This window comes from Ambystoma mexicanum, chromosome 5p (assembly GCF_040938575.1).
Source record: "Ambystoma mexicanum isolate Mex_15411 chromosome 5p, UKY_AmexF1_1, whole genome shotgun sequence".
Lineage (NCBI taxonomy): Eukaryota > Metazoa > Chordata > Amphibia > Caudata > Ambystomatidae > Ambystoma > Ambystoma mexicanum.
In genome coordinates, this window is record NC_090930.1 from 1,015,399,977 (window position 1) to 1,015,423,034 (window position 23,058).

Here is a 23,058-nt window from a genome sequence, read left to right on the forward strand (position 1 = left end):
CTATATTATTTACAAGATACTTTACTATAGTTTGTTAATGAATTACTGCCATTGGAGCAAGTTGTCACATTGTGCACTACGCACTTTACAAGTCATTATGCAATAAGCACTTTATAAACAGTTAATTATGCACAAGACACTTTACTATAGCCTGCCACACAGTAATTGTGCTTGTATCAAGTTGTTGCATTTCGCATCAGTCACCTTATAAATAGTTTCATCATGCATTAGGCAATTTATAAAAAGCTTGCGAGCAATAGATTTTAGGTTATAATTGGAACAAAACATTGTGGTGCATTTAATGCATTACATTGGTGACCATTATAGTGATACAAATACAATTTGGATTTTTTAACAGGAGTGCTGATAGACATAAGGCTATGCATTCCGAAAGATTTACTATAATCACCTTATTTTTTAAAACATAAACAATCATGTGCATTAATTAATGATGTCTTTCAGATTTGCTACATAATAGTAATTACTTCCAACCACGTTTATATCAGTAATAATTGCTCTAAAGACACATATCTACAAAGGAACTAGTTATCCCAAACCAAGATGGTGGCAAAGCAGAAGTCACTTTGTTTGTGTTTACTTTATGGTGATCACGTGTGCAATGTGGTTTTAAAACAGGTGATGTTAATTGGGTGAATTACTGTGAGCAAGCCACACGAAAGTGGCGAAACGCATCAGCCTGCCGTTCCGTGCTGGGTATAGAAATCTCTATGGGGAGGGGAAATAAGCTTGTATGCTTTAGCAGCAATTTTAACAAATTCGAGTTTTGAAACAATAAAGTTGGACATTTGAAAGAAATGGATGCTGTGGTCTCCCGAATTTTTAACGAGCTAAAACACGGGAGTACTGCTCGCCGCAACGGCGTTTGTTCGTCCTTGAATTGAATCTTATATATATATAAAAAATATCTAAATATCTTAGCATGCTTTTGCTTTGAGAGCTGACCATGTGCACAGCCATCCTTATCCAGAGACTGGGATGTAATTCTGTGCAGGCAAAGGAGGAAGCATTATCTTGGGCCTTTGAACACCAATGGAGTGACTGATTTCACAGTCACTTTATCCTCATGGCCAAATGCAGGAACTGTTTGGATCAGTAAATATGCTTCAATGTTACAAAGCTTTTAATGTTAGAGTAAGTGTTGTGAAAAATGAAATGAGCATTATATACTTAATGTAAATGACTTACATTAATTCTGGCATATAACCCTATTATGACAGAAAATTGTGTAAAATATAAAGATCTATGGTCATTCTTATTGTGAGTTTTGTGCTGCCTCAGGCCCAGAAAGAGGGCAGATGCTCGTGTTTTGCTCAAGGGATGCTGTTTAGTTTGTTTAGGTTGTAGGAGTACTATGAATCTTCCTTGGTGAAGAATCTTTTGTAGAAGCTTTGCCAGTTCTTCTCTTCTAGGTCTCCTTCTTTTTGTGTGTATTGTTCTAGTAGGCCCACTGGCACTCATCGGGCATCTCTTGTCCTTGCTACTGCAATTTGGAATCAGTTAACATAACTACATCTTTTTTGGTGCTTTGAAACTGTTCCCTGCGCTCTCATTGGTGGTCCCCCTTCTGTCTCCAGCTCCCATTGGTTTATTCCAGTTCACTCCTGGCACCCTTTGATTACGGTTGGTCTTTTCTGTTTCCTTATGGGGTTTAGGTCTCATTGGTCACTGTCAGTATTGTGCCGCCCCGCCCATGTTCCTGGCCCTTCCACTATAATCCTTACTCTGCTGTACATCACAGACGGTTTTTGGTCAGCCTTGCAAGGGTATGTCTGCTTGGCCATGCCTCCCTCTTGATTGGTTCCAATCCAAACAGTAGATGTGGTGTGGGCCGGTGCCAAGCCTTCAGTTTCAGGACCTGGTATTCTGAGCCAATGAGGTGAAGTCTTCCCACTTGCGTCTAGTTCTCCCGGAGATGCCTGCTCTCTGTAGAACCAGTGAATCTCGAGCAGCAATGAAGAACACCCCGGCTGGCTTTTTATCTCCACCACAGCCCCACAAGATATCTGCTTTTTTATTTAATATTTGGGCCTCAAATTATGGTGGCATACTGACCGGCCCATCAAACCTGCGGGGAGTACAGTGCTAATCTGTTTAGCTTCCTTTCCCTGATACGTCAGCCTTGAAAATAGCCATGACATCTTATTAATAAAGTGTATGGGCACGAATGTGTGCATCACTAGGCATTCTTTACGTACCCAGAAGATAGCATTAGTTGGCAAATGTCCGATAACATCCAGCCAACAACCCAGTTCCTTGAGTCCGTCCTACCTAAGACTGAAACTGAAAACCCACCTTGGATATTTGAGTAGACTTTGGTTACATCATTATCCCTCGATGGGCCTCATCACGAGTTTGGCGGTAACCCTTAAATGTGGCGGTAGCACTATTACCGCCGCATTTAATGGTCCTCCAGATCATGACCTTGGCGGAGCTCTGAGCTGGGGGGAAATCCATGGAAAAATTTGCCAATTTTCGGCGCGTTTACAGCCAGCAGGAAATCCGCTGGTGGTAATAGCACGAATTTTCCCCATTGGGCCCAATGGGGAATGAGGAATTCCTGACTGAGCCCAATAGGGAATGGGCACTAACCGTCCCGCCAAACGGCCCCTTGGCCCTCCTTGCAGCCCCAGTGCAGCAGCATTCAGTGCACCAATGGTAGTTATCCCCCCAGTGCTCCCGTAAGTATTGTCTTCTCCTTCAAACACCTCTTAATTTACCCTCCTAATGTCTGCAATCCTGATGTATGAACTAGTTTGGATGGCCCGACATGCACTCAAGCTGTCATAAATGCTATCCTTCTTTCTTCAACCTGCCCCCCTAATCTTTACCCGCTGCACCCCACCACTCCACCTCTTGACCTTTGTATTCCTCCAAAGACTAAGGTCTGGATACCCCAGGATGGAGACTAGTGTACACACTTTGAGACCACTATGGTGGAGATTTGGTGCAATATAATAGATTTCCAACATGCCATACCTATAGGTTCACACCCCCGCCACACCCCCATCTAACCTGAGACTTGGAGATCTGCTTCTCTCTGTCCCCTTCTTTACTGCCAAATTGCCTCCCCTGCCCCTTTGTTAGCTCACCACTCCCGTCTACTGTTCCCTTGTGATCTGCTTTCCACACCATGTGCTTGGTACCTCCACCTATGATTCGTAAAGTGCTGCGTTGCTTTCAGAAGCTACGTTGGGATCAATAAATAGCATAACAATAATATGAATCAACCCTAACTAATAAATTATTATTATTATTGCAATGCATGCCATGGGGTTATAAACCAAGCCATCAAATACAGAACATTATTTACCACACCTGCACAACAAATGCCTAGCATAGAACTAGCAGGGCTAGAAACTATTTTTTTCCTTTGGACCTACTTAACAGCAGTGGTCGAAGTGGGCGAGAGCAGTTGGAGCGGTGCTCCTCTCAGGGAAGTCATTTAGGGATCCTAAGGTGTCGCAACTGTGACCTCTGAGGTCTCCCTTGCTACCCCTGTGGTCCCCCTTGCTACCCCTAAAAAAAGAAAAAGAAAAAAATTAAAAAACGTTTTTGTTTATTTTTATTTGTTTAATGCAAGCTCCTTGGCTGTGGTCAGCGTCATGTGGCTAGTTGCCTCTAGAGTATCTGGCGTTCTTGTTTGGGCCACTTAAAAAAAAAACAGGGGTTCCACAACTCTTAATACTTTCAGCAGTGACCCTAAATAAGAAAGATTAGGAATACCAAATGATTCGTCTTTCTGGAATTCTATACAATAATTGCTAGACTCATTTAAGGTTTATTTCAGGCACACTTCAGGGGGTGAGTCACTGATTTAGTCTTTTCTTAAACACCTGAACTCAGGTTTTCACCCTTCTGAGGTCGATAAATGAGTACCAGGACAGATTGGGTGGGTGATATTGTATGTATATGTGTTCTATATAAAGCACTTAAACTTATAGATTAACACATCATTATCATTAGGCCATGGACGTCTGCTTGCATTTACAGAAATTTGGTAATATTGTCCTATAAACCCGGATATTAATGATGCACATGACGATCCATTCTTGTATGAAATGTATATCACATTATAGTGATATTGTAACCATATTTTGCGTAGTGTACTTAAGAACAATGCTATCTCGTGCCACTTTCTGTTTTGTCACGGGGTGAACGTTTGTGTTCCATCACTTCCTGTGATATCACTTCGTGGTGGGGGTCAAATTACATCACTTCCTATGATATCATCAGAGATAAACGGTCGTGTGATGTCACTTCTGCTACCTCTGGTATTTTGGTGAAATGACGTCCCTGGCTCCTCTACTTAAAAATAAAGTTTTACTGTTCCTATATGTTAATTTTAACAAGAAACCCTTCTGGAATGGTTTTGTTTTAAAATAAAAGTGTAGGAAGAAGTTGAAACTTGCACTTCAGTGCACTGACCTGAACATTCTCTTAAACACCAGGTGTGTTTAGGGGTTTGGATGGCGCGTGTGAAAGGGACAAGCTATGGGGTGTGTGGGGAGCAGGGGCAGGCCAGCAGGGAACATAGTTCCACCACTGCTTAACCTTGTTATGCTTAATTGTATAAGTACTGAATATAATGCAAGTACGTTGCCTTGCCCAGCTTCCCTTAGAGACAATGGAGGAATAAAGCCGAGGCTCGTAGCCTGCTTTGCAGCTGTAGCTCCTGTAGCTTTCAGCACTTAACATCCTTTCTCCCGCCATGCAGAAGACAAGCGGCCTGTGGGTGAGAGGTTACCTACATTTAGAATGTCAAGCACCGAACCTGAGGAGGGAAAAGGTAAATGGTAATTTTATCATTAGCGCGCCTGACCTCCTGCCGGCTCTCAGAGGAGACGTCACGAACAAGCTCACCAGTCAAGTTGCACGCACGTAAAGGTCAACGTGCCCAGGCAGCGCCGAGAGCTCAACGCTGAACTGATGGCGCCTGGTAATGCCAGCCAGCCCTTAAATTCAAGTCTGCCTCTCCCAGACAGGGTGACTCACAACATTGCACGTTCACAAGAGGCATAGCTGGAGCTACGACAAAAAATGGCGTCAAATGTGGAAGCCCTTAGAAGAATGATCTGCTACAATTTACATCGCACGCATGAATGAATAAGGAAATCACGAATCACATTATATATTTTAGGAGCTTCCTGGGTGGTATAAGTCCGATTTTCTCTCTTTATTGGTGCACTTTCAGGAAACCGCAGGCGTTGCATCAACGTGATCCTCTGTTGGCCACCAGTACCTGATTAGTCAAAAGGATATTGACAAGGCAGCCAGAGGGGAAAGAGGGTTAGGTGGCGATTGTGGGCAGGATGAGAGAATTAAAAACACTGTAAAGAGGGTGATGAAAGTTTAATTTCCTACCGAAACAAATCTAACCTTTTCCAGGGACGTCATTTAGGGTTCGCCAGGGGTTGCACCTGCCACCCCTGAGGTCTCCCTTGATACCCCTGTGGTCTCCCTTGCTATGCCTAAAAAAAAAAAAGAAAAAAATCATTTTTTTATTTAAAAACATTTTTTAAATTGAGGCTCCTGGGCTGTGGCCAGCAGCATGTGGCTCTTTGTTTCTGCAGTGGCTGGTTTTATGATAGCTATAGCCGTTTAAGATCGCTTGCTGCTGCAATGTGTGTGTGATCTGCAGGTTGCAGGTTCGACTCCAGGCAAGATCAACTCAGCCTTTCATACTGCCGAGGTTGATAAATGAGTACCAACACAGATTTGGTGATATTGTATGTATATTTGTTCTATATGAAGCACTTAAGCGTAAGTGCTATATAATAACACATCATTATCATTTGGCCTTGGACGTCTGCTAGCAATCACAGTAATTTGGTAATATGGGCCTATACGTGCTGATATTAATGATACATATGGTGATCCATTCTTGTATAAATGTATACCACTTTACAGTGATGTCCTAACCATATTTTTCGTAGTGTACTTAGAAACAATGCTATGTGATGCCACTTCCTGTTGTCAAGGGGTGAAAGGTCATGCTCCATCGCTTACTGTGATGTCACTTTGGGGTGGGGTCAAATGACATCATGTCCTGTGATGTCATCAAAGGTCAAGGGTCGTGTGATGTCACTTCCGCTACCCCTGGCATTTTGGTGAAATGATGTCCCTGACCTTTTCTTTCTTCCTTTCTTTCGTTCTTTCTTTTCCCCCTCTTTTTTTTTATTTTGTTCTTTCTTCTTGCCCCTTTTACTTTTGTTTGCTTCTGCTTTTCCTGCAATATATTCAAGAACCAATTCATTTTTAGGTCATTATGTGATTGCTACGGCATCAAATACCATCGTTAAGAATATTTTTGTAACCTGCACATGCAAATTCCTAAAGTCTTTATTCTTCCCATTTTGGTTTCCTGCACAGGTGCATCTTGTCAACACTTTCGGACAATTCCTGAAACAGCAATAACCACACTAGTGTAAACACACTTCACAACACAATGATCCAGTATATAGTCTTAATAAGATAGAGTATCACAGAATGATCAAGCATTTCCCCTCTTCAGTACTTACCTCTCCTTATGACTCTTTCCAGCGCTGACTCACTAACACTCTTCTCAGCAGCTTTCTGGCCCTTCACTCTACAGTGCCCACTTCCAATGGACAGTCACAGGCATAGAACACGGGCAGGCCTGGATCTTGGAACAATGGTCTTCTGAAAAATGGAGCTCTACAGTTCCATGCACAACACCTGGTTTCCAGGGCAGCACAAAACAGCAAAGGCCATGCCACTGGCTCCTCTTCTTCTTGTGTCTAAATCCACACTGGCATGGTTGTGTGGTTTCCTGGGGTTCGATGACTGCAGCAGAATTGAAGATTAGCTGGCCTCGCTGGCTTTATATAGTAGCTAGTATCTAGAAAGATAACACTGAAACATTGAAGATCTCAACCGAGGAAGGGTTGCCGCAGCAGTTTGCTATCGCCATCTGCCCAGCTCGAGATAAGGCTACTCTCTATTGGCCACGACGACCCATCTCACCTGTGTATGAATGTACAGAGCTTATATAACCCAAAATAAGCTAGGAAGTAACAAACTGCTGTTCAAAGGTAAGTTCAAGGTTTACAAGAACAATGACTCCTCATAGCAATTTCTAAGATAGAGTGCATGTTTAGGTGTTTCTAGGTTCCTGGTGATCACAAAAAATCGTCCTGAACAGCAGGGTCTTTGCTTCTTTGCTGAATATTAATAGTGATGGTGTGGTACGGCCGTCCGGTGCAATGTTGTTCTACACTATCGGCGTGTAACAGTTGAAAGTCTATTTCCAGGTCTTCACTTTCCATCACTTGTTCTTTTTCAGTGGGCCTCATTCCGAGTATGGAGGTAGGCATGGCGCTATTTGCCTCATGACTACCTCCCATACCAGAACCATGTCTGGTTTGGTGAGATGGGGACTTAGCGGTCCAGTCCGACCTTGGCGGGACCGGTAAGTCCCCATTCACCAAACCATTCCCCATTCCCATTTCAGTCCCCATAGGGCTCAACGGGAAGGGGGAATTAGCTAATAATGGTACCGCAATTTGCAGTACCGTTATTGGCTCTGATTTCCCTTGGCGGGTCCCGTCCTTAATGCCTGGTAAAGCCAGGCGTTAAGGAAGGGACCCGCTAAGGGAACTCGTAGTAGGGCACAAAGGGATTACCGGCACCAATGTCCTTAACAGTGACCGGTATCCCTTTGCGCCCTACTCGGAATGAGGCCCAGTGTCGTTTTGGCTTATTCAGTTGTGCTAACACCCAGCAATTCCTAGCTTTTTCAGTGAGGTAAAGGCAGGTGAGCTGGTGCTTGTGTTGATATGGCCATAAATATAATACAGGCTATTCTAAAAGATTTTGGAGAATAGGAGAAATGCAATCTAATTCTCTGATGCTAGTGATTGATCTGGCAGGGACATATTTCACTGCTTTGAATAGCTTGAAGGTTGAGGCACTGACACCTGAGAGGAGCAGGTTAGCGCCATCCAGGTGGGGCTCTAGGGTGGTCCTGGAGTGAACAAGTAGAAGAAATTAGCAGGAAAGTTAGCTGAAACCAGGTTGTTGGGGTATTCCGAGCAATATGAGGTTTGAAAGATTGATTCTTGGTGATGATAGTAAGCCACAAATATTTAGCTGTGAACTAACTGGGCTGTGAACTCCTCAATAGCCATGCAGGATAGCAAGGATTGAAAGAGTGTTTGCGTGGCTGGCTTGCCTAGGTACCGAAACTCATTTTTGGTACTGTCAAGCTTTAGTCAAGTGCTCAAATTCCAGAAATGGTTTAACATGAGACACCATTTCAGCCATAAAATCTCTCAGAGAAGTGAGTGACGTTTAGGGATAACTCTGTGTCACCTACAAATTGATAGACTGAGGTCTGAGGGTAGATGAGGAGAGATCCCAGTATAGATAAAGCCTTGGGGACCCCACACATTACAGATCACGCGTTGACAGGAATGTTCTCATCTGGACCATCTGGTGTCCACCTAATACGTAGATGATGAACTTGTTGAGACCCTAAGAACTCCATCTGTGAGGCCAGTACTGTGATTAGGATTGTGTGGTTGATTACGTTGAAGGCTGTAGAACTGTTCATAGGGACCAGGAGGCATGAGTCTACTTAGTCAGTGATGAGGAGTGTGTGTTCAATAACCTGTATGTTTGTCATTTTGGTGCTGTATCTGGATCATTACGCAGATTGGTAGTCCCATAATAGAAAGTGTTACTCTATTTTTTGTATGCATGTATGGCTACGAGTTTCCAGATGAAGCAAAGGTTTCTGAGTGGACAGCGATTTTCAAGGTTGTCCAGCTCCAGATTGTTTTTTCTGAGAAGTGATGTTTTAATGTATTTGAAATAAGTTTGAAACCCCAACGTTTTGCCTTTTGACCAGCTGCAGCAATAGGGTTAATATTTGTAGTAGTATACTAAGCTTTTGCATTCATTGCAGATAAATATACCATAAGGCCTCAAATACCTATATGCATTCATTGCAAAAAAATCCCTTCTCTAAGCTCAAGAAGCAATCAGAACAGGCAGTCCAGCAGGTTGAAAACGGAGAATAACCCAATTAGATAAAGGGACATTTCTTTTTCAACAAATGAGGTAATCAAAAGGAGACACATAATTGTCCAGTGAGCTAATGTTAAGTCTGAGCATTTCACACTTGAAATGACCTTTAATAAACTGCCTAAAAAGTATATAAGGTACATGGGATTCGCTTGAAATAAGCCTCAGAAGAGCCGAAAGAGAACAAGGTCCAGTGGCGTAATGCCCAGCCCTACAGATGGAAGAAGAGAAGCACTAAGCACATATGAAAGCTAAAAAGGTGAACATCCGCCAACCAGATGAGAGCTGCCTGCAAGGGAAAATATGGGTATGAACAGTCGTAATCAGGCCATTTAAAAAGCAATTCTTTCGAATTATTGCTTAGAGAACACACTTGCTACTTACAATTTTAATAGTTTACATAGTGCAAAGAGAGACAAGGAAGCATTTGGGAATCTGCCTTCAAGTGTACAGGTGCACTAAAATTAGTATTGATACAAAAAGGAGCAATTTTAACAATGTTGTTTCAATGTCCCGTACCCTACATTAAGGCACACTATGAGAGGCCTGTATTTTATGTTTGATTAAAACCAATGCACTAAACTTGGTAGAGAGACAAAAAGAGCCATTTAGCATTTTTTGCTGGGATTTTCCATAACCTACATTAAGAGACACAAAGAAAGGGCTGCATTTTATTTTCGATTAAAACAATACATTACATTATTTGGGAGTCTGTTAGAGGCATGTGTCTGGTTAGACCTGCCAAGAAGAAATAACTTGTTCGGTATGGAAACAAAACAAGGCAGCATGTTTTTATGCAACACAACATCCTTAACCAAATCTTGTACAACAGACAGAAATGTTTTAAATAAACTAAGCAATTAGAAATACAATTGAAATGCCATTCTATAGCGCTTTATTGTGAAGAATGGATTCTTGAAAGGTGGACATCCTTTTGTTAAGAAACCTGTATCAGCCTGGATGTGGTTTGTTTTATTTGTGATGGCTAAACAAGCATGGAAACTGTTTGGTTTTTAATACATAACTTTACAAATATACCAACTTGATATCCTTGCAAAAGACCTGTGTATTAGATAAATTGGATATACTTTGTTACCAATAACATCTGTAAATGTGAAAAGACAGGCTGCGTCCTACTATACATAGTAGGAAAAGCCAAATAAAGCATGGTATGAGAGTAAAGGACAAAATTGAATTGACTGAATCACTCAAATCTTTCTATTTATTTTGACAGCTGGATAAGCTACATTTTACATTTAATCCTTAAAAGACCCCCTCAGAACAGAGCTCTTGGGTAAATCAGACAGGTTGAGTGACAAAAATAGAAAGCTCCACTGCTAAATTAGAAGGATTTTGTAATCTTTGCTTTTTCTTTTACGGCACAAGGTCAAGGTCACCAGAGGTAAAATTCAAATCTGTTTATTAAACCTGTTTTGAGTGAAATGGGCAAGTCCATTTTGAGAGAGATTAATCGATGCTGTGAAGGAAGGGCATGAGTGTTTGCCTCTTAACTGATGAGACTCTGGTAGCAGGATCGCATATGGAGTGCATTTGAGGGAAGCAAGGGTGTTGGCAATTTCATTTGTAGGGATGGGACTAAATTTGACCATTCAGGTATGGTCTGAAAGTGATCCGTGGATTACCAGTTTAGTGAAGGTGGTGTTGTCAATGTGCATTCTGATTTTCAAGATCTTATGAATGAAGAAGTGGGGGATGGTATCGCATTTCTACACTGAATACATGCTTGGGGGGCTTGTGAGGGGGTTGCAACGGGGCCCTAAGTCTCTAAGAAGGCTATGCTTTTGTTTCCAGCTTCCACAATTGTTGCTGAGAAATGCAAGGTTCATGCAGTTTTATGCATTCCTAGATTTTAATTTTGTTTTAGGCTAGAGGTTCTTTGTGGTGATCTGTTTGCTGTGATAGAGCTCTTGAGAATAACAGAGAAGCAGATGATGTTACTGTCAAACAGCGTTGTTTAAGGAGTGCATGGTGTTCTACAAGGATGGTTGCGTTGTGGCTAAAGATGCAGAGGAGTGTGTTGATATCCATTGAAGGACATTCAACGACTGTCAGGCAATGAAGGATGACGTCAATGGCTTCTGTAGGGAAGTCTTTGCAAGTGTAGGCTGCGATTCAAGTAAATGGTTCTAATGCATGGTCTATAAGTATCTTGGAAGTAAGAAGGATTGGGATGGTGGTGTGATCTATCCAACCAATCTGGATAGCGGCGTGACAATGCACAAGTGAGGATGAGGATAGGACAAGATCCTGTGTGTTGCCCTTGAGGAGGAGTGGGGTCATTCATATACTGTCTATGGCCTCATCTCGTGGCTTTACTAGCTCAGGTGGCAGGCCTATTAAAATGACAGCGGAAAACATTTTTCAAATCTGAGACTGATGCTGATGAACAAGGTCAGTAACATCTTCCAAAAACTCTGCGGTGGAACTTGAGGGATAGTAAATGAGATGTAGTGTTGCTGTTTGTGCATGGGTGAGGGGAAAATGGCAGGTGAGGCGCTCCATGAATGTGAGTGTTGCGGATGACACCACTGAACCATTCCACTCAACCTGAATATTGGCATCTATATACTGATAGGATGAGGACATTCAATATGCCTGACCAATAGTGAACTCTGCAATGAAAATGGCTTACAAGTTATGGGAGGTGATAAAGCCTGCAAAGACAGAAGCGTGTAGTACAGCAGAATGAGCATTTAGAAGCATCATATTTAGAGTCTTGGAGATTGTTAACAAGTGTGCGGGGAATCAGTGGTTTCTGGTTGTCCCTTTGCGAATGGTAGGTGCTGTAAAATGCTTATAGTTACCAGCAAATGTACATATTGTGACTACCAAGACAAAGGTTCAATGCATGATGGCGTGATGCATTAGGACTGCCATGCAATCATGTAGGCACTTCCTGGAGCAAAAGGGCCAAAACAGAAAAAGCTCTTGTCTTTGTCTGATCCTCACCTTTGTTACCCGCATGGGCGATGTCCTGGCAGATACCATTAAATAGAGAAGGGGTTCCCAACTTTTTTGGGGCAATGAGCAAGAGTAGCTTTTAAAATATAACGGTGACCAGCATCCATACTTTGACAGAACATATCGTCTTGCAGCAAAATGATTGCGGCTCAAATTAAAACAGTAATACATTGCGTCGCAGGCCTGAATCAAAGTAACACTATCATGTTGGGAAAAGTGTTATGTTTTTGAAAGCAGCAAAAAAGTAGGGTGAAATATAACTGTGTGTTTTAGATTCTTAGCCGCAGGCACGGCTGAAGCAATCTGCCAGGCTATTCAGCTCCACACCACTATTTCCAGTGAGGTAGAAATGTGTAGCTGTGCCAAGTGGTTTGCTCACACATATTGCTGGAAATGTTACCGGCGGTTCAGCCTTGACTATCTTGGCCAGCGCTCCCTGTTTTCTTCTTCAGTTTGTTGAGATTACAATACTCGGTGAAAGGGAGAAAGCATATAAAACTGGAGAGTGTGCTATTATTAGACAGAATCAGCAAAAACCTGGCAGCATCCTGCAGATCACCAGGTTTCAATCGGCTCCTCCCAAGCTGCCAACTTGTACCAAAGAACATCTGATGAGTGATTGACCAAAGAATCGCGCAGTCAGAAGTCACAAATATGTTTCGCTAAGATACAGAAAAAGGGCGGAGAACAGAAAACCAGAGGAGCCGAGTTTGCAAAATAACTGAAAGGAATGTGAGACAGCCTGAAACTTTAGATGCATTTCTATCTACCTCAATCTCACTTTCCTTTTGACCTTTGTTACTGCTTTGCATATTTCGTATCATGTTATGGTTTCCCAGCTTTTTGGTTGATTAAAGAACAAATGTAATCTTTGCCTATTGTCCTCATTTTGTCAGTTCTTACGTTTGGCATCTTCAACACTGCACCAAAGAACTTTTATTCAGAGGAGGCGCTGCCAAACACCTTCCCTTAGTCACAGGCGGGCTTTTGGACGAAGAGGCAATACAGATCACTGGCCCAAGACAATTGGTACCAGGAGTGGGGCGCAGTCACACTACTGTTTGAAAAGAAAAAGTGGGGCCAGAAGTAAACGCATTTCTGGGTATTGTGACGATTCACAATGTTTTCGCAACTACTCAATCGACTCCCCCTCTGGGGACAAGGACAATCACCTGGGGTACATCCCATTCAGCACTGTCACTCTCCAACATTTTCTAGCCCTCCCCACTGTCTAGAACCATTTTATTGAAAGTAAACCTATGTATTGTTGTAACACAGGGGATGAAGCTAAAGCCAAAAGTACTAGGACGAAGAAGAGCACAGGAGACATGAAGGTCACTGACCCTGCTAGAACTGGTACGAGGTGGCCCTGAGGAGGCATGAGGTATAAGTTGTCGACAGAAACAAAGGACTTTTACAATCCGCCAGGGCAGGACTGGCAATGTTGTATAAATATAGAAGATGGACTAACGAACCTGTGAAACCCAGCCAGTAGAGGCAACAGGTGCAGAAACCAGCAGGAGTTTCAAACGCTGTGTGCAGGCCAGAGTCGGAGAAGAGCAGGAGATGCTGGTGAAGTGAGTGAGGAGTTCTTCATGGGTCCAGCTGATTCTGACTCAAACATGAAGCAGGAGAGAAGGGCCGAGCAGTGTACCAGAGCGCGTAGCTGGTGCAGTGCTGTTGAAACCGGAGAGAAACCTGGTGTATCAGAAAAACCCAAGTCCCAGGACCGGTGGCATGCCAAAATTCCTCAGAAGGTAACGGGAGATGTGTGAGACCCGGAGGAGACATGGAGGTGGGAGATAGATGGGTCAAAGACCCTAACACTTTTATGCCCAGCATCCGAGGAGAGCTTCCTCATCACAGTGGCGACAATAAGCACACTGACCACCAGAGATGGGTCGCAGACCCTAACCAGTAAAAACCAAGCATCAGAGAAGAGCTTCCTTGTTTCAGTGGTGACAGTAAGCCCACTGACCACCAGAGACGGGGTAAAGACCTCAACCAGTATAAACTAAGCATCCAAGGAGAGTTTCCTCATTGCAGTGGCAACAATAAGCCTACTAACCACCAGAAACAGGTCAGGGACCCCAATCATTGTCAAATAAGCATTTGAGGAGAGCTTCCTCGTCGCAGTGGCAACAACATGCCCACTGACCACCAGAGACGGTTCGGGGACCTCAACTATTGGAAACCAAGCATTCGAGGAGAGCTTCCTCATCGTAGTGGCAGCAATAAACCCACTGACCACCGGAGAATGGTCTGAGACCCCAACAAAAGGGAACTGACCAAGCAAGGAGAGCTTCCTCATTGCAGTGGTGACACTAAGACCAGTGATCAACAAAGAAGGATTTGGGGCTTCGCTAACACCAAAACAAAGTGGCAAAATGTACATCAAGCTGATGATTGTGAGAAAGAACTTTCTGGACACCAGGAGAAGGGAGTCATTCTTCTGGAGAAGGGACTAACGCTTTTGGAACCTACTCTAAAGACACTAGGGGAAGGGAGTCATGCCCCTGAACTTGTGAATTGTACCAAGCAATACCAGGAAAAAGGAGTAATTCTCCTGGTCCTGAACTGGGAGTTATGCTGGAGACACCATGAGAAGGAAGTTATTCCCCCTGGTTTTATTGGAAACTGTATACATCTACAACAGGAGAAGGGAGCATGGAATTGTATAAAGGCGGTGTGAAACTGCAAGCCAGGGGAAGGGAGTCATTCAGGCAGCCATTTTTGTTGCAAGATAACATTCTTTTGGATGCTACCTGAGCAGCAGGAGAAGGGAGCTGTTCTCTTGGAAATGGAACTTTCTGTTAGTGTATCCTTTGGTTGCAGTGTGAGGGATAGAAGTAGGTTTTGACAGAGGGTGGTGGAGTTTAATTTGACTGACATTCTGATGGATCCCTTTAGTACTAGTTTTGAGGGAGCAAAACCCCTCTTAGAAGATACGGATAGTGAGGACCTTTTTATGCACAAATAAAAGTTTTTAACCACCACCATGCCAACTTTGTGTCAGCTTCCTTCTTCGACAGTCTTACAGTATCCTGAGAGCAACCTTTGGTATCCAGTGGCAGAGTGGTTGGGGAAGTTTGCTGAGCCTTCTTCTTGTATACAGCTTGATACTTTGATCACCCCAGTTGCTTTAAGAACAGCCCTGAAGGTGTTAAATATTGATGCTTTGAAAGCGTTTCGAGAATCTGTGGGGATGTTGGATGGATATTTCTCATGGTGATCAAAACTGTGCATAATGAATTGCTGAAGAACGGCAAGGAGATTAGATTGTCGGCAGATGATATCAGTAAGTTGAAAGAGCAGAATTTAGTCATGAGAGAGACTTTTAAAAGTGCAGTTAAACTTGGTGAGGTTATGGAAATGAAGTGTGCAACATTGGCAGTACAAGTTGCCATTCAGAGAAGAAAAGAGCACTCTTATATTTTATTTATGTGTACTTATTTATTTATGTATAATGTACAGGGAACCCAGAGGCATCTGGGTGCACATGAACACATAGGACGTACAGATAAGACAAGACTCAGACAGAATTCAACTGTGGGTGATCACGATCACCACGGAAATCAGTAATCCCTAAACAGGGTAGGTGATCTTCAGCAAAGTTTGGAAAGTTTTGTCCTTTTTATCTAGTCGTAGGGTCATAGGCAGGGAATTCCGTGTCCGAGCTGCCAATGTGTGAAAAGCCTTTCCTAGATGTTTATTTATTTGGATTTTGTGGGAGTTAATAAGTCCCAGATTGGTGGAAAGTGAAGTGCTTCCAGGTTTGTTTAGTGAGATACAGGACTTAAAATAGTTGGGTGCATTGCCATAAAGGCATTTATGCACAATGGATGCAGTTTTGTACTGAATTTGGTCAGCATTGGGTAGCCAATGTAGAGACTGTCTGCAGACGAGATATGCTCATGCCTGGGAATGCCATTCAGAATATGAACAACATCGCTCTGAATGATTGGAAGCTTTTGTAGGCACTTCTTGTTGGCCCCCAATAATAGGGTGTTACAATAGTCCAGGCGTGATAGAATAATGACTCGGGCAATTAAGGCACAATTAGCTTCTGAAATGTAGGGTTTGATATTTTTCAGGAGTTTTAAGTAGTAATGGCAGTCACTCGAGATGTAACTCGTTTGAGTCACCACGCCTAGGGAAGAGTCAAGACAAACACCCAGCATTTTTACTTTATTAACAACTGGGATGGAAAAATCCTTCAAGCTGAAACAGGCATATTCCTTTCTTAATTTGCTTCTAGCAGCCATGTTTCCAAACAAAAGTAACTCGGATTCTGCTCCGTTAAGGCAGAGCCAATTATTGGACATCGACTGTTCAATGATGCTATAGATAATGTTGAAGTTCAAGGCATCCAGATAATGATCCCAGCTGATGTCTGGGATCAGTTGGGTGTTATCTGCATAGTTTATAAAAAAAGATCCCCGTAACCTCATAGACGCTACAAAGGGGTCTAATATACAAATTAAATAGTGTGGGCAAAATACATGCCCCCTGTGGAAACACTGCAAAGGATTGGAAATGACTTAGCCGAGGCACTTTCCCATCATAAAGAATATTATCTGTTGGATAAGAATGATTTGACCCAGCTTTCAGATTCGGTTGTACAATTCTCAATGTCTGTGAGTATTTTGCAGACGTTCATGATCCAGCAGATTAAAAGATGCAGATACATCGAGGAAGACCAGTAGCTTGATGTTCCCCTGGTCCATCATTTCAAGCATGTTAGTCTGCAGATCTATTAAGGCAGTCTCTGCCCTGTGGTTTCCTCAAAAACCAGATTGTTTACTGCGAAATATAAGTTCTGCTTCACAATGGGCTTGTTGATTAGAAGCTACCTTGTCAAAGAAGTTGGCATTGGTAATTGGCCCGTCAGGGTTGAGAGTGTGTGCCCTGATTAGAACCAGTGATTGGGATCCAACCTCATGCGATGGCACTGTGGTTGACAGTGATGAAGAAGAATTTGATTTGAATGAGCAATTAGAAGTATGTGTTTCAGAGTTGGAAGGAAGTGAGGAAACCAACACAGGATTGTTAGATGAAAATGCAGTGCAAGTGAGACCTTTGACTATGAATAAGTGAAAAGGGGATTTTCAAGGAGGAAATGTGCAGAATACTTTTGTTGTCAGAGTCTGTACACAGAATTAACTTGTTTATATTGCTTGAATGTTTAGACAAAAGGCTGGAGAGCCCTGGTTTCAGTGGTTGTTAAGGGTATGGGACACTGGGGTGGAAGGTTTACAGATGGCTCTGGAGGAGTTTAGAAGTGACATGGGGGTCATGGAAAAGAGTGGCAGAGGGTACGTTACAGCTGCAGGAAATTGAAGTGCAAGCAGCCTGTTATGCTGCTGGAAATAACCAGGGTCCCAAAGTAGAAGTGTTCAGGGCACGAATGAAGGAACGCATGTTGAGCAATGCCTCAGGCCATATAAAGGGAGCCTTGCTAGCTTTGCTAGGACCAGCACAGGGCAGAATAGTGGGAGAAATGGCCATGCTATTAGGGCAGCTGGAAGGATCAGGCCCACAGAAATCTACTAGGACAGTGAAATCAGGACAAACGGAGCAGGGGAAAACAGGCGGGTAACCCGTAGACAGATGTGGGGAGAGCTGCGGAAGGCAGTGGTTCCGAAGGAAGATATATACCGGAAACCTACCCTGGTTTTGTTGAATAAATGGAAAGAATTACAAAAGTGGAAGAGAAAGGCAGTCATGCCCTTAGCCCCTCCTGAACCAGCTTCAGAGGCAGACGAGGAAAGAAACCTGAAAGGGAATTGTACCCTGCATTCCCTGAGCATTGGGTAGCCCCTGAGGCATTTTACTGATGGTGTGGCACGCTCTTTGGGATGCTGCTAATAGAGGGAGCAGCCCTGGAGACTGAAGACCCTATGTTTCTGATAACCATTTACCAGAGAAAAGGCACATGTCACGTATTAGCGCTGCTAGACCTCGGGGCAAAAGTAACATTGATAAGTGGTAACCCTGACAGGCTACCAGGACTGCAAGTTATTATTATTAGTGAGTATGGAGGTGCAGAGACCGTTGCCAAAGTCTCCAAAATCAAAATGTCAATTGGGAAATGGCCTCCATTCAATGAAGTTTTAATTGCCCAGGTGCCTGAATGCATTATCAGTATGGATTTGCTTTTGGGGCGAACAGTTTAAACAGATTGGGGAAAGCGTGTGTTTGGAATTCAGAGTATTCATGTGAAAAAGGTTTCTCCCAGGCCTGCGGGGCATGCAGAATTGTCTCCTTTAAGGCTCAGGCCCCACACACTGAGCCAGTGCACATTAAGCAGTACAGAATACCAAGAGGGCAGATAAAGATAGGAGAAACAATTGAGTCCCTCTTGCAAGCAAGGATGATTAGACCAGCAACTAGTCCCTTTAATTTGCCCCTCCGGCCTGTTCACAAACCCGATGGTTCCTGCAGGGCAGTTGTAGACTTTAGACGGTTCAATAAGAAGGTGCTCCCTCTTACAGCAGCTGTGCCTGATATTGTGTATTTCCATTTGTTTTCATTTTACTTTAGAACAGCAATACACAAAAGTTTATACAAACACAAGCCAGGCCGGCCAAGCACTAACATTGCGGTGGGAAGTGGGGGAGTATCACGCAGTGGAAGACCTTGCCAAATGCTTTCTTCTCCATTGACATTGATGAAGAAAGTCTGGATCAATTTTCATTTTCATGGTTTGACAGGCAGTGGACATTTAGGAAATTGCCCGAGGGGTATGTGCACAGTCCTACACTTTGCCGTGGAATTGTTGCTCGAGATTTAGCCATGTTGAAATTGGAAAATGTCACACTACATTGATGATGTAATTATTACAGAAGTGACAAAAGAGAAATTGATTGCACACATGCATGACAGGGGGTGGGATATTAACCCAAAGAAAATACAGTGCCCATCCAAAGAAGTTAACTTTCTGGGGGTGATATTGTCAGGATTTGTAAAGAGAATGCCCCAGACTGTGATCAATATGGCACATCAGCTGGCTCCACCCAGTAACAAAACAGAGGCCCAGATGCTTGTGGGGTTCTGGCGCAATCACATTCCTCATTTGAGTCTCATCTTGAAGACCATGCACAAGGTAACCAGGAACAGAATTAATTTCAGTGGGGACTTGATGAGCACAAAGCCTTTCTGCAAGCAAATGAGGCTTTGGAGAACTATTTTGAACTTGGGCCCTTAGCCATTGATAATTAATTTGAGCTAGAAGTAATGGTTCATGATGTCATGGCAGTGTGGAATTTGTGGCAGCGGCAGGGCAGAAAACCTGTGCCGCACGGGTTCCGGTCTCACAAGCTGACTGAATGAATGGCCAGACCCACTCCATTCGAGAAACAACTCGCTGCAGCATGTAGGGCTCTGGTGGAGACAGAAAGAGGCAGAAAAGAGCAACCAATCACACTGAGGACTCAGATACCCCTCATGAGTTGGGTTCGAGAGGGGGTGCTGGGGCCACAGTCGGGCAATCATGAATTGGAAGTGGTGCCTGCAACAAAGAGCAGAGCCAGGTCCAAATGGGGTGTCCCATCTGCAAGAAAACATGCTGGGAGCAGTGAAGTATGTCACTGTTCAGGAAGAAGTACCCCAAGCCGCTGTGGCAGAATCCCCATACAAACCTGTACTGCCCCACAACACCTTGCCTGAAGCTGAAAAACTGAAAGTTTGGTTAAATGATGGAACAGCCAGGTTTGACAAAGGGAAAAGGTGCTGGCATGCTGTCACATTCCAGCCACATCAAGAAATCTTGCTGCTGAGAGTTGGCATCTGTGGTCCCAGCGAGTGTGCAGAGCAGCAAGCAGTAGCCACAATCATTGAACAAGTTGCAAAAGGTGATGCAGTGTACATCTACACCGACAGCTGGGCTGTATTACCAGGGGCTGACCAAGTGGGATCCAACTTGCCGAAAAGAACAATGGAAAGTAAAGAATTCTGCTATACGGGGAGAACTGGACATTTGGGAAACAATGTGGGCAAAGGGAGAGCAGCGTCACATCATGATTCAACATGTGGATGCCCATATGCCTGTTGAAAATTCCCTAGCTGCTTTGTTCAACAATGAAGTGGAGCAGATAACCTCTTTGTGCCTAATGCAGATGACAGAAGAAGATCCCACTGTCTCACATGCAATGGCTGATTGGGCACATGTGACAGCAGGACATCTGGGACAGCATGCAACATTCGAGTGAGCCCACATGGGACAGCTACCTGTCATAACTGACCAAGCAAAGGTAGCTGTGAGAACCTGCCCATCATGTGCTAAGGTGAAGAAGTTCCCTCTAAAACACAAACCACATGGACGCTGGAGGAGAGGAACCAAAGAGCAGCCGCAGTCTGGCAAGTAGACTACATCGGACCGCTTCTACCTGATGGAGGAAAGCAGTATATTCTGGGCATGGTTGACACCTACTCTGGCCTTGCGCTCGGGTTCCTTAAGAAAACATCTGACCAGAAAGCCACTCTGCAAGGAATATATTATCTCATGCATCATTATGGTGTTCCTGAAGACATACAAAGCGACAGAAGTACTCATTTTGCAGGCAATGCTGTGCAAGTCTGGGCCCAAGAAGAAGGTATACAATGGGCATTGCACATTAGTTGCCATCCAATGGCCTGATTAGAAAACAGATATGAGCGCCCACGCCTCCACGTATTCTAAGAAGGTGGGCTAAGCATCTGTCACAAGCTTTGTTTAATCTGAAAAAACACCCTATGGGACAGCAGACAGTGTTCATTAGAATGGCAGGGCAAGTGATTGAAGAATATTCTACTTGAAAGTTTGGCAAATGATGGACAATTCCAAATAACGCTTACAACCAACTGAAGGAAGTATTGGGTTGGATCTGTTTGCTGCAGCAAGGCATGTTGTGCCAAAAGGGGACAGTGCTATCATCCAGACATGAATTGGCATAAACCTACAGATAGGAGCATATGGCAGAGTTGCAGCACAATCAAGCCTGACTGCAAAAGGACTGCTATTGCTCAAAGGTTTGGTTGACACACATTACAGGGGACAGATTCAAGTGTTTTTGCACAATGCAAACAGCTGATCTGCCTATTGGCATGTATGACCATATTACACCACTAATTTGTGAGAACGCGTTAGTGGCACAGGTACTAGCCCTAGCACAAATCGGGGTGCCAGAGGCTTTGGAAGCACAGGGAACAACGTTTGGGTGCACCCTCCAGGAAAAAAACAGAACCTGGAGGGATTATAAATCAAGGGGCGGGGAGTACTTATGTTGTGTTGCTACAAGGTACTGATATTCCCATGTATGTTCCCGCCTCCAGGCTTACTCCTTATTCATGATGACAAAAAGTGGACTCCTCGGCTGTGCCTTCCTGTGCCAAGTCCAGAACTTTATTGTACATAGTGGAGTGCCTTATAACGGCCCTTGGAACCTCTGGATGTCCTGTGCCCATGAGGACTCTATGTATTCATGCATGAACACAACTGTTATTTCAGATCAGCCTCGTCGCACTAAAGCCTTAGTATTGAAGTGGCATATAACTGGCCACGACACTGACACATGACACAGATATGTATGGCATTTTAGGAACTGATCGTTATGAATGGCACAGACCAGGGGTTCAACCTTACATGTTTGTTTTGTAGTACTAATTATCAAACCTGTAGCAACAGTCAATATCGCTATTGTGACATAACTAAATTTGCGTATTATGATTGTGCATTAGCTCAAAATGTATTAGAGGGACCCATGATAATCATATACACAAACAGGGAGTTAGTGGAGTAAATGTTTGTAGAACCAGTAACTGCTATACATTTGCTAATATACAAAAGCCCAAAGCTGTTTCCCTAATCTAGGGGTGGATTGTAGCGGGCCTGAAACAAACAAACAGCATCACGTGGGGAAAGTTATATTTTTGAAAGCAGCTAAAAAGACGAGTGTGTTTTAGATTCTTAGTCGCAGGTGTAGCTAGAGCCATCTCCCGAGCTATTCAGATCCGCACAGCCTGTGCTAGGGGTTTGCTCACACATATTCCTAGGAATGTTACCAGTGGATCAGCCTTGACTATCTTGCTGAGTGCTCCCTATTTTCTTCTTCAATTTGTTGACATTCCAATTACTAGATAAAAGGCAGAAAGCATATAAAACTAGGGAGCCTACTATTACTAGACGGAATCAGCCAAACCCGGAAGCATTGTGCACATGGACGTAATTTTAGGGGGGGGGCAGAGGTGTTTGTCCTCCCCAACTTTCATGGCACACCATTTTGTCCCCATTCATTTGGCTGGGGCACCTTTTCTTCAGATGTCATGTTCCCCCCAACATTTTCAGCAAAGTTACTCCACTGATTGCGCAGATCGACAGATTTCAGCCCCGCCCAAGCACCCGCTTTGTACTGAAGAACATCTGATAAGTGATTGACCGAAGAAGCCCGCAGTCGGATGCCACAAGACTTTTTCCCCAAAGCAAAGGTGCAGAGTACAGTATAGCAGAGGAGCAGAGTTTAGAAGACAAGGAACTTTATTTGCATTGCTATCTACCTCAATCTCACTTCCCTTTCTCCTCTGTTACTGCTTTGCATATGTTGGATCATGTATGTTCTCTATGCTTTTTGGTTGATTAAAGAACAAAAGTAATCTTCTTTGGCCCCGGGCATCCAGTGGTAATTTCTTTAGTCGTGGCATCTTCTTCACCACTGCACCAAAGAACTTGCTTTCAGAGGCTGCTCTGTCTCCCACCTGCAATTAGTCCGCGAGCAGCCTTCTGGGGGTAGAGGCGATACAGATCACCAGCCCAAGCCACATTAAGAATGGAACATGTTCATGTGCACCAAGGAACACTAATGTAGTGTAGGTGCAAAACCAGTCCAGGCACATTTTCAATGGCATTTAACATAATTTGAGATTAAGTTCGTGGTTTCAAGGAATGCAAGTTGCAAAAAGACACTTTTATCACACAATAGCATTAACACTGGTCACAACATGTAATATTTAAATAGCATGTTCCTGGGTGTTTAG